This window comes from Arachis hypogaea, chromosome 13 (assembly GCF_003086295.3).
Source record: "Arachis hypogaea cultivar Tifrunner chromosome 13, arahy.Tifrunner.gnm2.J5K5, whole genome shotgun sequence".
Lineage (NCBI taxonomy): Eukaryota > Viridiplantae > Streptophyta > Magnoliopsida > Fabales > Fabaceae > Arachis > Arachis hypogaea.
Genome location: NC_092048.1, coordinates 118,860,720 through 118,877,071, shown reverse-complemented (window position 1 = coordinate 118,877,071; position 16,352 = coordinate 118,860,720). Strand labels below are relative to the sequence as shown.

At 34.8% G+C, this 16,352-nt stretch overlaps 1 non-coding gene across 1 annotated transcript; it reads right to left on the bottom strand.

Moving 5' to 3' along the window:
• Nucleotides 1–15,769: 15,769 nt before the first annotated feature.
• LOC112738864 (small nucleolar RNA R71) lies at nucleotides 15,770–15,877 on the bottom strand. The gene has a single exon (XR_003169817.1). It is a non-coding gene; the product is annotated as a small nucleolar RNA R71 (small nucleolar RNA).
• Between the last annotated feature and the right edge of the window lie 475 nt (nucleotides 15,878–16,352).

The window sequence follows — 16,352 nt, the reverse complement described above, 5'->3', positions numbered from 1 at the left end:
AATTAAAGAGCCACTTTATTCAATAATTCTATGAAAAAATATAGTTGGATTGGACCAATAACAAGTGGCAGCATATTGACTGCATATATTTAAATCTATATCTAAATCTGAATATATATGTAAGCTACTGAAGTTGATGTACGGCTATTTAATTTTTAAACATGAGCATATTGAACATACATATTTTAATTGAAGTCTTGGTGGTCACAATAATTATGAGAGAAATTTGAGGGTCTATCGATATTAATTAATAATATTTTGGGTTAATATCATATTTTTATATTATTAAAATTTACAAATTTAAATTTTAGAATATATGATTTAGTTAATCTTATATTTCTTAGATATGTATAAAATTATATTTATTGACTAAATATTGACCTAAAATAACGAGTTTTGTTGGTAATATAACATTGTTCAAAAACATACAAGAGGACTTGCTTGCTTCTCTCTTTTGGAAAAGAAATTAAAAAGGAATGGATATGGTTAGTTCAATTATTCAGCCGAAATCTTTATGGCTGGACAACATTGTCACCTGCTACCAAGGCCGGTAGTAATATTGTATTGCCACCACTCATCACATCTTAAAGCTTTTTCTATTTTTCTATTCACTCGAAACGAAAATTCCACGGACGGTCGGTAGAAACAAAACATAGACGGAACCCTCGTGCATGAATAGCTACCAGGCCATCAAATTATAAAATAAATAATATGTGACCCTGGTCCTGCCGCATGTGCACGCCGCATACGCCATCTTCATATAAACTACTACTGTTATCCAAAACCTATATATTATATATGTTTACTGTAATAAACTTCATTTGATTTATTAAAGAACTATACAAATAAAGAATTTCGTTTGTGGATCCACCATGCACGATGTATCATATGATAACCTCCACAATTAAGTGAAGGACTTGTAGTGTTATTTTTAGATTTCCATTCTATAATAAAGTATTGATACTTTGATATATAGTATTAGAAAATATCCATAGCCGTTTTGAGATTCGTATAAATACTCAATGTAATTCTTAAGATCCTAATTTTTTCATTTTAGTCCTTCAGATAGAGTTTCAAGCACTTAAAGTGGTCCCTGAGCATATTTCTGGTGATGAGTTATCACCGGACACTATTACATAATTGACTTTTACTAACATTTAAAAAATGTTACCAAATCATATTAAAATGTTAGCTATTTATATTAGTAACATTTTAACAAATGTTAAATATACTCTATATTATTAAAGAGTTTTACTAACATTTTTCTAAAGATTTAATAACATTTAATAAAAATGTTACAATAGATCTTCTATAGTAATATTATGAGAAATGTTACAATAGACTTTTCTTAGTAACACTTAAAGAAATATTATAATAGATATATTTTGTAACACTTAGAAAAATGTTACCATAGATATTTTTTGTAACACTTAAAAAATATTACAATAGATATTTTATGTAACACTTAGAAAAATGTTACCATAGATATTTTTTTGTAACCCTTCAAAAAATGTTACCATAGATATTTTTTGTAACACTTAAAAAATATTACAAAAGATTTTTAGTAACATTTTTTTAATTATATTATACTATTTTTTATTTTATATTATACATAATATAACTATACTAAAATTAATTACTACAACATGAAATATTTCATTAAATTCACAAATTCACAAAATGAAATTTTTATAGCCTCTTTCATTAATCAATAATCATTGTACAAATTTGCTTCGTGATGCAAATAAAATGGAAAAAGAAAAAAAATACTTATAGCACTTAAACTCTATAAACATTCCATATAAAAAAGAAAAGAAAAAATGATACTATGTACATAAAAAACTTAATCCTTATACTAATCCTAGAAAAATGTATTTATCTGCTTGACTAGCTCATCGCTGCGACGACTTATTACCATTCCCTTAAACCAGTCAACCAAGTTCATCTGATGCACATCAAACAAAAAAGCAATAAGAACTCATATAGTGGGCAGAAATAAAACCTTAAGAAAAATAATCATGGAATCACCTCTGCAGGTGGTTTGGAATCCCAAGTAAAGTTTTCACTTTCCAACCACTCACCTCTAATAAAATAAAAGTAAAAAATAAAATTGGTTATTAACATAATTTTCCTGACCTAACTGATAGCTATCTACAAGCTACAACAAGAAATCAGGAGAGGAAAGTTTCAACAGTTCATCACAAAAAACAGGAAAAAAGTTTCAGGCTTTTCAACTTTTAATCAGCATAGCAATGAAGAATTTCATTGATTTATTCTAATATTCTTACCTTATCCAAACAGTTCCCCATATAATTGTTCAAAAACCACAAATCTTGAAGTTTGAGAGGAAATACCACCAATTTTTGTAGAACAAATTTTTGCAAGACCATAAAAATAAAAAGGAATTAAGAGAGGTACAAAGAACAATAGCCAACTCAAATGAATGTAACACTTTATTGGTTGGCTTCGAATCGGTGAGTTACCCCAAGGCCATAGTGAAAGCTTATATTATTGGATGACTAAACAAGAGCAAAAATCAAGTGAAGGAATGGAGCTAAACCAAAATAAATATAAAAACAATGTGCACAAGGGATTCTCCATCATCTATGGACTAGTGGCAACTGGGGTTTCATAAACAGTACAAATCATTGTTGTCAGAATGATGCAAGAAATGAAAATAGAACCTTTCTTATTACTTAAACAGTCACACATGTCTAGCTTCCAAATATATATACTAGCAAATAAACTCCTATATTTGTTTCTTTGATCAATGACAATAAAAAAGGAGATAGAAAACTATAAGAAAGGTAACATAAGACAAACTAGTAGTGAAATGGCAATGATAAAAACTTTAATTTCTGACACTTTTGACCCCAATGGGTGTGCTGCTGCTAATTTAGATGATGAACCAATGGATAATATACACTTACTAAACTTGAAAGTGTTAAGAGAAGGTTCACCTTCATCATTATTTCCAAGTCTCTCAGAGCTTTGTTGGTTAGATCTCTCTTACTGTGAATCCCTCACATCCCTTCCAATTAACCTTTTTAAGCTAAAATGGCTAAGAAAACTATATCTTCGTGGCTGCTCAAATCTCGAGAAGCTCCCTGAGATAGAAGAGGATATGAAAAATTTAATGGTGCTCATCTTAAATGAATCAAGAGTACAAGAATTACCTTCAACAATGCAAAATTTGGTAGGTCTTGAGGAGTTGAGCTTGCATGGTTGCAGAAGCCTTGTATTCATTCCATCTTCAATTGGACGTTTCAGCAAACTCTGCATTCTTGATCTTACCTACTGTGAAGCACTTGAATCTCTTCCTAGCAGCATTTTCAACCTGAAGTTGACAAAGCTTGATTTGCATGGTTGCTCAATGCTGAAGACTTTACCAGAGATCATGGAACCTGCAGAATCTTTTGCTCACATGAACCTGGCAAAAGCAGCAATTAAAGAAATACCCTCATCCTTGGCTTATTTGGTTGGGCTTCAAACCTTGCAGCTCAACTTGTGCAAAGATCTTGAGTTTCTTCCAAACAACATTGGTAATCTAAACCTTCTCTCCAAGCTTGATTTTTCTCGCTGTGAGAAACTCTCAGAACTTCCTAGCGACATTGGAAACTTGTCATCATTAAGGGAATTGTCGCTGCACGAAAGCAGCATTGTGGACCTTCCTGAGAGTATTGCTCATCTTTTAAGCTTGAAATCATTGGATTTAAGTGATTGCAAGAAGCTTGAAAATATCCCAGGCCTTCCACCATTTTTAGAACACTTTGTGGCGTTTGATTGCCCATCTGTTAGGAGAGTGTCAAGTTCAGGATTTGACATTAAACTTACATCAGATTCCAAAGATGGTATTTTCAAGTTTCACCTTACCAATAGCTAAGAACTGACTCAAAGTTCTGAGAGTAATATTGCTGGTGATGCATGGCAAAGAATGCTAGATAATGCATATATGTCTAGTGTTTTGAAGAGACCATGTGCTTTGCACTAATAATGCGTGAATGATAAATAGGTCCAGTGCTTTGAAGAGACCATGTGCTTTACACTAATAATGTGCTTCTTGCTTGCACAGTTACACAAATCAATCATAGACTTACTAGGTCAGCACCATATTTTGAAGTGCAGGACTTGGACAAATACTTTGCTGATCCCTATAACAACAGAGACGAGTTATGTTACTCATTATGGTGAAAAGTAGAAAAATAAATTCAAAAGTTAAAGAAGGCCAAGACTAGAGTAGAGTACATGAGTTTCAACAACTCCTTTGTAGAAATTTTCAATGTGCTTTATTCTGGAGACATCTGGTCTGTTGCACAACATATTTAAGCAAGTATCAAGTATGAAGAAGCAGAGCAAAACTAAGTAAGGAGTCATACACATGGATAAAATAGCCGGCATCTGGCACGCATTTCACTCTGGCGCTATTTGGTAGGAAGGATTTGAAGCGATCGCAGTTCAATATAGCAGCCAATCCTCCAGCAGAGCATCCAGATAGAATAGGCTGTGTAATAAAGAACTATATACGAGTCCTTCTATGCCATGAGCAATAAAATTGAGGATTTGAGATTACACAGATTCCAATTCTATTTGTCAAAATATTCAAACAAAACTAAAGAAGTAAAAGAGGAGAAAACATAACTAGAGTCTACTGAAATTAAAAAAAAAAAAATAGAACTCATCGCGGCAGCATGTCAGAAAAATTGTGTAAATACAAACAATAAATTCAGAAGGATTTGAATAACAACAGAAGCAGCTTTAAACAAGAATAATTAATTGATCTCAAACAAGAATAGAAGGACATTTGTTAGAATGGAAAAACATAACAAAAAGATATATTTTCTTTCTTTCACATTCCAGTAAAGAAAATACTTAATCTGCTATTTTTCAAGGGGAAAAATAGAAAATAAATTAGAGAAAGAGTGAGAGATCATACCTTATCACTGTTTGATAGCAAGTCCACCATGTCTAATTTCATTTGAACTAGAATTGTTATCATAACATCTTTTTTAAATCTTCTTATTTTGTATCAAATTAATTACTACTCTATACAACAATTTCATCTAGAATCAATATGAGTTTTTTCAATTGGCAATATCAAACAAAACAGAAATTAAAAATTAGAATCTAGCTTAGTAAGAAAAAGCAACTAGAAAACAGAGGATATGAAAACCTAATAATGTATGATTTTTAACAACTTAATAAGCAAATAAACATGTTTCAAGATCGGTAAATGAAAACCTAAATTCAAAACCTAACTACTAAATAACCAATTAAAAACTTAAATCAACTAATAATTATACATCAAATTAATTATTATGTAAAGATTAAAGAGGATTGAAGGAGCAAGAAACTAACTAAACAAGAGAACTGGAAGTTACCAGGCCGTGGGACGAGCAGACGATGAAACCGGCGAGAAGACGGTAGTGCAGGCGAGAAGATGACGACACGAGAGAATGAACCAGGGGCGAGACAACGCAAGCTGGAGTGAGAGTGAGAACACTAGATTGTGGTTTCAATTCGCGAACCGTGAGATCAAAGAGGCAGAACGAGAGGTCGAAGAGGCGGAGCGAGAGATCGAAGAGGAGGAGCGAGAGGTGGTTTCATAGCTCCAAGAGTAGGAGTGATTCAGACGCGTGAAATTAAGAGAAAATGAACAGAACCCCACTTTGAGACTCTAGGTTTTATGAAATTGGGGGAAAATGAAATTTGGTAACGTTTGTATATTTTTACTTTTTTTTTTAAAATAAAAATGATATTTTCTTTATAAATGTTACTAAAAGTATAATTTTATTAGTATAACTAACATTTTAAAAAATGTTACATAAAAAGTGTTAGTAAATGTCTAAATTCTAGTAGTGGGAGCGCTGACGTGGCCTTTGTTTGCCACGCTGGAGGGGTCCAACGACTATCTGAGCTGGCCAATTTCCAATTTTTATCCACGTTGGTCCCCTTTATATCTAACTCTAAATCTCCAAATTTCCGTAAATTTCATCTCTTCTTCTTGTTCATCGCACTCTCCTCATTCTTTCGTCGGGGACTGTTACTCATGTCGATGATGGGTGGGGGTAGCACTGTAGGTGGAAGCTCTGTTCGTTTTCCATCTAGTTGGAACCATATGAGAACACCAACCAAGAGCAGAAAATCGGAACCGCCAGAATGGTGCGGTTGTGAAGGCAATGAAGGTGTTTGAAATCGTTTATGGAAGAAGTTGTGTTGTTGGGTCGATGGATAATCTGTACGAGAAGGTACAAGTATTAAGCAAAGAATGGTAGAACACATCTATAAGAATGATTAAAAATGAAGAATAAGAATATTGTAGAGAGAATGAAGAATGAAAACTCGTGAGTCAGTTTATATACAGAGTATAAATCATGATGAAAAACATAAATATATATTGAGGGAATAATAATAATAATGTTGTGTGTGTATCTATTGAAGTTGTTGGATTACCAAATCCATGTGTCATCAACTTGAATGGCGGGAATGTGGGAGATTTTGGGCCAAAGCTGTGGATCCTTCATCTGACATCGTTTGCCCAGAAAAGGGCTTCCCCAGATGTTGAGTTGTATTAGAGAAGCAGACAGCTTTTTTCCCTCCATATTCTGCAACTTGGGACAATCAGCAATGGCTAAATGTTGGAGGGAAGTGAGGTGAGGAGAGTGCGATGAACAAGAAGAAGAGATGAGGTTTACGAAAATTTGGGAATATAGGGTTAGATATAAAGGGAAAACCAACGTGGGTACAAATTGGAAATTGGAACCCTCCAGCATGGCAAACAGAGCCCAGGTCAGCATTCCGGTGATGATTCATCACCAAAAATATGCTCAAGGACCACTTTGAGTGCTCGGAGCTCTATCTGGAGGACTAAAATAGAAAAATCGGGATCTTGAAGATTACATTGAGTATTTACGCAAATCTCAAGGATGACTATGGGTATTTACTCTATATAGTCTTTATAATTAATCTTATGTTTTGAATTAACTCTGCTAAAAATGGAGTTATGCCAACTAATTTTTAATGTAGCTAAGCTAGTATTAAAATTTATCCTATTATTGAATCCCTTGCTCCATTTATGTCTACTTAATTACTTTTATTTCACCATGCAAATAATTTTCTTCTCTGACAAATTTATTTCTAATATCATATATTATGTAGAACGGCTTTTTTATTTATATAAATATAAAAATTAATTTTCTAAATACGCACCATGCAAAAGTGTTAAGTAAAATGTTAGGGTTTACAATCCCAGTTTTAATTCCTTTGTCCCACTATAAGAAAAACAATGAGTACTTTGGATTTAGCGTTGCAGAGTAGCGCTGAATTTACTATTGGATTTAGCGGTGGTAACGACGTCGAATTCGTAAGGTTAAGCAATTACTGTTGAATTCTGTTTTCTAATGATAAATTCGACGGTAATATCTGGAGGAAAACTAAATTATTTTGGCGCGTCATTTACCGGTGGTTTACCGTCGGATTTTTCTGAAGGTAACTCCAATTAGTGAAATACTGCATTTTGGCGTCTTGCAATGTGTTATACCGTTGGAATTTTCCGACGGTAAAGGGCGTAAATCACGAACCTTCTTCTCCCTCATTCGAAATCATCATCACCATACCCCCTCTCTCTCCTTCCAGTCGCTATCACCACCATCTGCTGCCATCTCTGAGACCACCATCGTCGGCAACCCCTTTTTGTCGCCGGCAACCCACCGTTGACCCCTCATTCTTCTCCTTCTTTCCCTCCCTCTCTCTCCTTCCAGTGGCGCCGTCACCACCATCTGCCACCACTACAAGCCCCTTCTCTTTCTTCCATTTTTTCCTCTCAGGCTCAACCGTTGCCTCCTGCTCTCTCTGTCTCATTGACACAGAACCGAAGTTGCAGTAGTCCCCTTCATTCCAGCAAGCTTAGCTGTAACTTTGGCGACCACCGCTGCAACATCCACCTCTTTCCTTATTTTTTGCTCTGTTCTTCATTATAGGTTCTTGAACAACTCTTTTCCAATTTCTTTAATTTTAATTTAATTTAGTTTATGTTTGATTAGAATTTCAATTTTAATTTTGTATCAGTTTCAAAATTAGTTCAATTTAGTTTTCTAATCTTAGTGGATTTAGGTTGATTAAGTTATGTTAGATTCAATACATTAGGTTTTGAGTTGTTGTAGTGTTTGAAATTGTCTAATTGTATTAATTGCTGCATTGATGACTATTTTGTTGAGAAATTATTGCTGATATTGTTTGATAATTATTTGATTGTATGAAGATTCTCTATTTTATTGCAAGTTTTGATTGCGTTATTTCACTATTAAGGCTGTTTTGATTGATTTGCTACTAAGTTCATGAGTTATACTATTGGTTTGGTGTTATTGGTGTTGAGCTTTTAAATTGGTGCTCAGAGGATGCTTGTTAGTGTCATTTTGTGCCGTTTACACTTTGGTATGCCAAGAGTTCGACAATATGCCTCAATGAGTTCTTAATAAAATTTTGGTTCAATACTTGGAAATCAAAGCTTGCTTTCACATTCTTACTGTTATTATCCATTGATGAATGGATGTGAAATGCTTTTAATTGACTAAATCTTAATTTTTTCATGATTGAGGTTCTTTGTCCAATAGTCCAAGATTAATACAATTTTAAGCTCCTTGATTCTATATAATCCAAGTATGTTAATTTTGGATGTTTATTTGGTTTATATTAGGAACACTTTTCAATTCTCGAAATTAACCTTGTGCTATTGACTATAGGAAGTACATTAGTGTTGAACTTGTTCCTCATACTTGCACTTTATTGTTGACTTGTTGTGCTAAATTTCTGTTAATTGGTACAGACATGACGACAGGTAGAGGTGCTGCAGGTTGTGGCTGTAGCCATGGTCAGGGTCGAGGGAGGGTTTCTTTCGGTACCTATGGGACTTCTGGATCCTCTCCCTCTACTTCGACCACCCCAGTGATGCCATGGGTTGCGAGTTTAGTAGACCAGATGTTCATCATGGTCCCTGACAATGAGAATTATTGTATGGTTCGGAATCAATCAAAACAAGAATCAATTCATTGGTAGCATAGTCCAAACCAACAATGAATTCTCAATATCAAATAATAAAGTCAATACAAAATAACCGAGAGTATTTAGCTCCCGTGTCGTCTTCCCTAGGAGTTGCAATTAAGTGTACAATTATTGGCTATGAAGGAAAGAGAGAGAGAGAGAGAGAGCATGGGGATTGTGAATGCAAGAGAGAAAGGCAATGTAAATAGCAAGGAATTAAATGAGCATGCAAGGAATGTAAATGGCAACTCTTGGCAAGGAGTGAGTAATCTAGGTTTCCTATCCTAGTTGTGGACCACAAACATGACAATTGTGTGGAAGCAATCCAAACTAGTCAATCCTCCTTGAGAATTAGTCAAAAGGTGTAATTGATCTCAATCCATAAGTCCTAGTCAACTCACTAATTACTTAGTGAAAGATTAGCGTCAATGGAAACCAAATCAATTAACCATTCTCACACAATGCGGAATGGACATCCACAACTCAATTCTACCCAAACACCCAATTTCTCAACCAAGAGTGTGAAAACTAAACATGCAAGAAATTAAACATCAAAGCAATTAAATGCAAGGAAAGGAAATGGCAAGAAAGTAACTTAACATGCAAGAAAGTAAATGAAAGCAAGTAAAAGTCAAAGCAATAAAACTTCAAATGCAAGAAATCTCTTGGCAAGTAATTGAGGATTAAGGCTACCTATCCTAGTCATTGACCATAAACACATGATGATTATGAAGAGTTAATCCTACTTAGTCAACCTTACATCAAAGATAAGTCAAATAGGCATAGTTAATTTCAATCCCTAAGTCCTATGTCAACACTAAAGGGTCACATAGAGTCAAGGGAGACCAAATCAACTAACTACTCTAATGTATCAAACAAGAATGGACATCAATGACTCAAGGTTCACCAAAGTCAACAATTTCAAGCCAAGAGTGAAGAAAAACTAAGTGAAAACTAAGCCAAGCATTTTATCAAACACTTGGTGTGCATGAAAATAAAATAATATTAAAATATATTAAAATAAATTCTAAAGCTACCAAAGCAAGAAAAGAACAATAACGACTAAAGAAAGCAATAAATGACATGGAAACATAAATTGCATTAAATAATATTAAAATTGACAAAGAGTATTCATAACATGAAAAGTGACATAAAAGAGAAATTAAGAAGAAGAACTAAGAGAAGTAAGACAATAAAGTAAAGAAACATAAATGAAACTACATTAAAACATGAATTAAAGACAGAAATTAAAGGAAATTAAACTAAACCTAACCTAATTCTAGAGAGAGGGGGAGCTTCTCTCTCTAGAAACTAAGAGAAAACATCATAAAAGCTAACCCTAATTGCCCCTTCATCCTTCTTCAATTTGGACTTAAATAGCTTAAAAAAATGAGTTGGATTGGGTTTTGGGGGGCCCAAAAATCATTGCCAATGAGTTGCAGTTAATGAGGTCACGTGCAGGGACCTGTGCGGACGCACAGATGTGTGCGTCCACACACACATGCTGAATCCTGACTTGTGCATACGCACAAGTACTTGTGCGTACGCACACTTAGACTTATGTCCACTAAAGCAAATTACATATCATTTTGAAGCCCTGGATGTTATCTGTCCAATGCCACTAGAACCGCCTCATTTGGACCTATGTAGCTCAAGTTATGACCAATTTAGTACAGAGAGGTCAGGGCTGGCAGCTTTCCAAATCCTTCATTTCTTGAATTCTTCCCTTTTGTATGCTCTTTTCCTCACTTCTTCAACCCATACTTGCCTTGGAAACCTGAAAATCACTTAACAAATACATCAAGGCACCAAATGGGATTAAAGTGAATAAAATTGACTAAATTAAGCACAAAAGAGCATGTTTTCACTTTCAAGCACAATTTAGGAAGAAATCTCAAAAGCATGCTATTTAGGTGAATAAATGTGGGTTTATGTGATGGAATCCACTCAAATCAAACCAAAATATATCGTAAAATATGGATTCATCAATTCTCCCACACTTAAACCAAGCATGTCCTCATGCTAAACCAACCAAAGGAGATGAATGAAGGGGTAATTATTAATGCAGCTACCTACATACATGTAACTATACTAAATGCTATCTATATATATCTACACTATGATTCCTATTGAGTTTGACAAAAACAAACAAAAGAATCTCAATCATTCCAAAGTAGGAACTTAGGGCCAAGACAAGGAAAATATAGCAATATGATCAATGTCCAAAGATTGATTTGAAATTTTCAAAATTAAGTTCAATAACTTGCAAAAAGATACAAAATAAGCAATGGAAACATATAATTCAGCAATTGAAACTCTCACCGGATGTGTTTACACTCTAATCGCTCAGTGTGTAGGGTTTAATCACTCAATACTCCTTTAATCATGTTTCTCAAAGATTTACAAGTCATTTAACAATCAACTAATACTTGATGAATGAATGCAAATATCATGAGGACTTTTGTGGGTTGTAATGGGGCTTAGGTAAGGGTAGGATTAATATGGTTTAGTGGGCTAATAGATTGGATATTTGATTAGCTCAAGTATTCCACCTAATCCTATATCATCCCATATACATAACAAAATAACCTAACTACCCATTTATTCTCTTTCTCACATTCACTCATGCATACTTGATGAGCGGATAATTTATACGCTTTTTGACATTGTTTTTAGTATGTTTTTAGTAGGATCTAGTTACTTTTAGGGATGTTTTCATTAGTTTTTATGTTAAATTCACATTTATGGACTTTACTATGAGTTTGTGTGTTTTTCTGTGATTTCAGGTATTTTCTGGCTGAAATTGAGGGACTTGAGCAAAAATCAGATTCAGAGGTTAAAGAAGGACTGCTGATGCTGTTGGATTCTGACCTCCCTGCACTCAAAGTGGATTTTCTGGAGCTACAGAACTCAAAATGGCGCGCTTCCAATTGAGTTGGAAAGTAGACATCCAGGGATTTCCAGAAATGTATAATAGTTTATACTTTGGCCAAGAATAGACGATGTAAACTGGCATTCAACGCCAGCTTTCTACCCAAATCTGGCATCCAGCGCCAGAAAAGGAGCCAAAACCAGAGTTGAACGCCCAAACTGGCACTAAAACTGGCGTTCAACCCCAAGGAGGACCTCTACACGTGCCACACTCAAGCTCATCCCAAACACACACCAAGTGGGCCCCGGAAGTGGACTTATGCATCAATTACTTACTCATGTAAACCCTAGTGACTAGTTTATTATAAATAGGACCTTTTACTATTGTATTAGACATCTTTGGTCTCAGTTTTAATCCATTGTTCATCTTAGGAGACTATTGATCACGTTTTAGGGGGATGGCCATCTCGGCCATGCCTGGACCTTCACTTATGTATTTTCAACGGTAGAGTTTCTACACTCCATAGATTAAGGTGTGGAGCTCTGCTGTTCCTCAAAGATTAATGCAAAGTACTACTATTTTCTATTCAATTCATCTTATTTCGCTTCTAAGATATCCATTCGCACCCAAGAACGTGATGAAGGTGATGATTATGTGTGACGCTCATCATCCTTCTCCCTTATGAACGCGTGCCTGACAAACACTTCTGTTCTACATGAAATAAGCTAGAATGAGTATCTCTTAGATCTCCTAACCAGAATCTTCGTGGCGTAAGCTAGAATGATGGCAACATTTAAGAGAATCCGGAAAGTCTAAACCTTGTCTGTGGTATTCCGAGTAGGATTCAATGATTGAATGACTGTGACGAGCTCCTAACTCGCGATTGCAGGGCGTTAGTGACAGACGCAAAAGGATAGTAAATCCTATTCCAGCATGATCGAGAACCGACAGATGAATAGCCATGCCGTGACAGGGTGCGTGAGCATATTATTCACTGAGAGGATAAGATGAAGCCATTGGCAAGGGTGATGCCTCCAGACGATTAGCCGTGCCGTGACAGGGCATTGGATCATTTTCCCGAGAGATGACCGAAAGTAGCCATTGACAGTGGTGATGTATCACATAAAGCCAGCCATGGAAAGGAGTAAGACTGATTGGATGAAGATAGCAGGAAAGCAGAGGTTCAGAGGAACGAAAAGCATCTCCATTCGCTTATCTGAAATTCCTACCAATGATTTACATAAGTACCTCTATCCCTATTCTATTATTTATTATTCGAAAACTCCATAATTATTTTATATCCGCCTGACTGAGATTTACAAGGTGACCATAGCTTGCTTCATACCAACAATCTCCGTGGGATTCGACCCTTACTCACGTAAGGTATTACTTGGACGACCCAGTGCACTTGCTGGTTAGTTGTATCGAAGTTGTGAACCATGGTATTGGCACCATGTTCTTGGCGCCATTGCCAGAGACAAGAAAGAGCCATGAATTTTACATAATTAAAGTGTAATCACGATTACGCGTACCAAGTTGCTCACGTTGCCAGGGATTGTTCGAGCCTGGACATCACAATTTCGTGCACCAATTTTTGGCGCTGTTGCCGGGGATTGTTTGAGTTTGGACAACTGACGGCTCATCTTGTTGCTCAGATTAGGTAATTTTCTTTTTGTTTTGTTTTCAAAAAAATAAAAAAATGTTTTCAAAAAAAAATTTTTTTTTTATTCAAAATTTTTAAGAATGAATTCTAGTGTTTCATGAAGCATGTTGAAGCCTGGCTGGCTGTAAATCCATGTCTATTCCTTTGGGAATGAGTATGTCAGGCATGTCATATCTGAATTACATGCTGAAGCTTGGCTGGCCATTGGCCATGTCTAGTGTTTTGGACCGGAGCTTTCATTGAAGGCTTGGCTGGCTAGTGAGCCATGTCTAATTCCTGGACTGAAGCTTTAGACTAAGAATGCAAGATTCCTGGAATTCATATTAAAAATTTTGGAATCCTTATTTTTCTTTTTCATATAATTTTCGAAAAAATACAAAAAAATTAGAAAATCATAAAAATCAAAAATATTTTTTTGTGTTTCTTGTTTGAGTCTTGAGTCACATCATAAGTTTGGTGTCACTTGCATATGCATCTTGCATTTTTCGAAAATTCATGCATTCATAGTGTTCATCATGATCTTCAAGTTGTTCTTGGTAAGTCTTCTTGTTTGATCTTGATGATTTCATGTTTTGTGTCTTTTCTTGTTTTTCATATGCATTCTTGAATTCTTAGTGTCTAAGCATTAAAGAATTCTAAGTTTGGTGTCTTGCATGTTTTCCTTGCATTAAAAATTTTTCAAAAATGTGTTCTTGATGTTCATCATGATCTTCATAGTGTTCTTGGTGTTCATCTTGACATTCATAGCATTCTTGCATGCATCACATGTTTTGATCTAAAATTCTCATGCATTGCATCATTTTTCTTGTTTTTCTCTCTCTTCATAAAAAATTCAAAAAAAAAAATATCTTTCCCTTTTTCTCTCATCAAATTCAAAAATTGAGTTGACTTTTTCAAAATTTTTTTAAAATCAAGTTGTTTCTTATGAGTCAAATCAAATTTTCAATTTGAAAATCTTATCTTTTTCAAAATCTTTTTCAAAATCTTTTTCAAAAATCAAATCTTTTTCAAAATTCTTAGTTATTTTCGAAAATTCCAAAAATATTTTTCAAAAATCTTTTTCTTATTTTTATATCAAATTTTCGAAAATAACAATAACAATTAATGTTTTGATTCAAAAATTTCAAGTTTGTTACTTGCTTGTTAAGAAAGATTCAAACTTTGAGTTCTAGAATCATATCTTGTGATTTCTTATGAACCAAGTCATTAATTGTGATTTTAAAAATCAAATCTTTTTTCAAAAACTAATTTCTATCATATCTTTTCAAAAATATCTTCTCATCTTATCTTTTTCAAAATATCTTTTCTAACTTCCTAACTTCTTATCTTTTCAAAATTTGTTTCAACTAACTAACTAACTTTTTGTTTGTTTCTTAACTTTTTCGAAAACTACTAACATTTTTCAAAAACTATTTTCAAAAATCACTAACTCTTTTTCAAAAATATTTTTCGAAAATTCTCCCTCTCTCATCTCATTCTATTTATTTATTCATTTACTAACATCTCATCTCACATCTCTGCCATCCTCACAGTTGTGTTTCTTTCTTTACATCACATTCTTTGTCTCCCCATCTTTTCTTCCACTCACAAAGGGATCCCTATACTGTGGTATAAAGGATCCATATTATTATTATTATTCTTTTGTGTGCCCTCTTCTTTGTCATATGAGCAGGAGCAAGGACAAGAACATTCTTGTTGAAGCAGATCCAGAACCTGAAAGGACTCTGAAGAGAAAATTAATAGAAGCTAAATTACAACAATCCAGAGATAACCTTTCAGAAATTTTCGAACAGGAAGAGGATATGGCAGCCGAAAATAATAATAATGCAAGGAGAATGCTTGGTGACTTTACTGCACCCAATTCCAATTTACATGGAAGAAGCATCTCCATCCCTGCCATTGGAGCAAACAACTTTGAGCTGAAACCTCAATTAGTTTCTCTGATGCAGCAGAACTACAAGTTTCATGGACTTCCATCTGAAGATCCTTTTCAGTTCTTAACTGAATTCTTGCAGATATGTGATACTGTTAAGACTAATGGAGTAGATCCTGAAGTCTACAGGCTCATGCTTTTCCCTTTTGCTATAAGAGACAAAGCTAGATTATGGTTGGATTCTCAACCCAAAGACAGCCTGAACTCTTGGGATAAGCTGGTCACGGCTTTCTTAGCCAAGTACTTTCCTCCTCAAAAGCTGAGCAAGCTTAGAGCTGATGTTCAAACCTTCAGACAGAAAGAAGGTGAATCCCTCTATGAAGCTTGGGAAAGATACAAACAGTTGACCAAAAAGTGTCCTTCTGACATGCTTTCAGAATGGACCATCCTGGATACATTCTATGATGGTTTATCTGAGCTATCAAAAATGTCACTGGACACTTCTGCAGGTGGATCCATTCACCTAAAGAAAACGCCTGCAGAAGCTCAAGAACTCATTGACATGGTTGCTAATAACCAGTTCATGTACACCTCTGAAAGGAATCCTGTGAATAATGGGACGCCTATGAAGAAGGGAGTTCTTGAAGTTGATACTCTGAATGCCATATTGGCTCAGAATAAAATATTGACTCAGCAAGTCAATATGATCTCTCAGAGTCTGCATGGAATGCAAGCTGCATCCAACAGTACTCAAGAGGCTTCTTATGCAGAAGAAGCTTATGATCCTGAGAACCCTGCAATAGCAGAGGTAAATTACATGGGTGAACCATATGGAAACACCTATAATCCATCATGGAGAAATCATCCAAATCTCTCATGGAAGGATCAAAGGCCTCAACAAGGCTTTA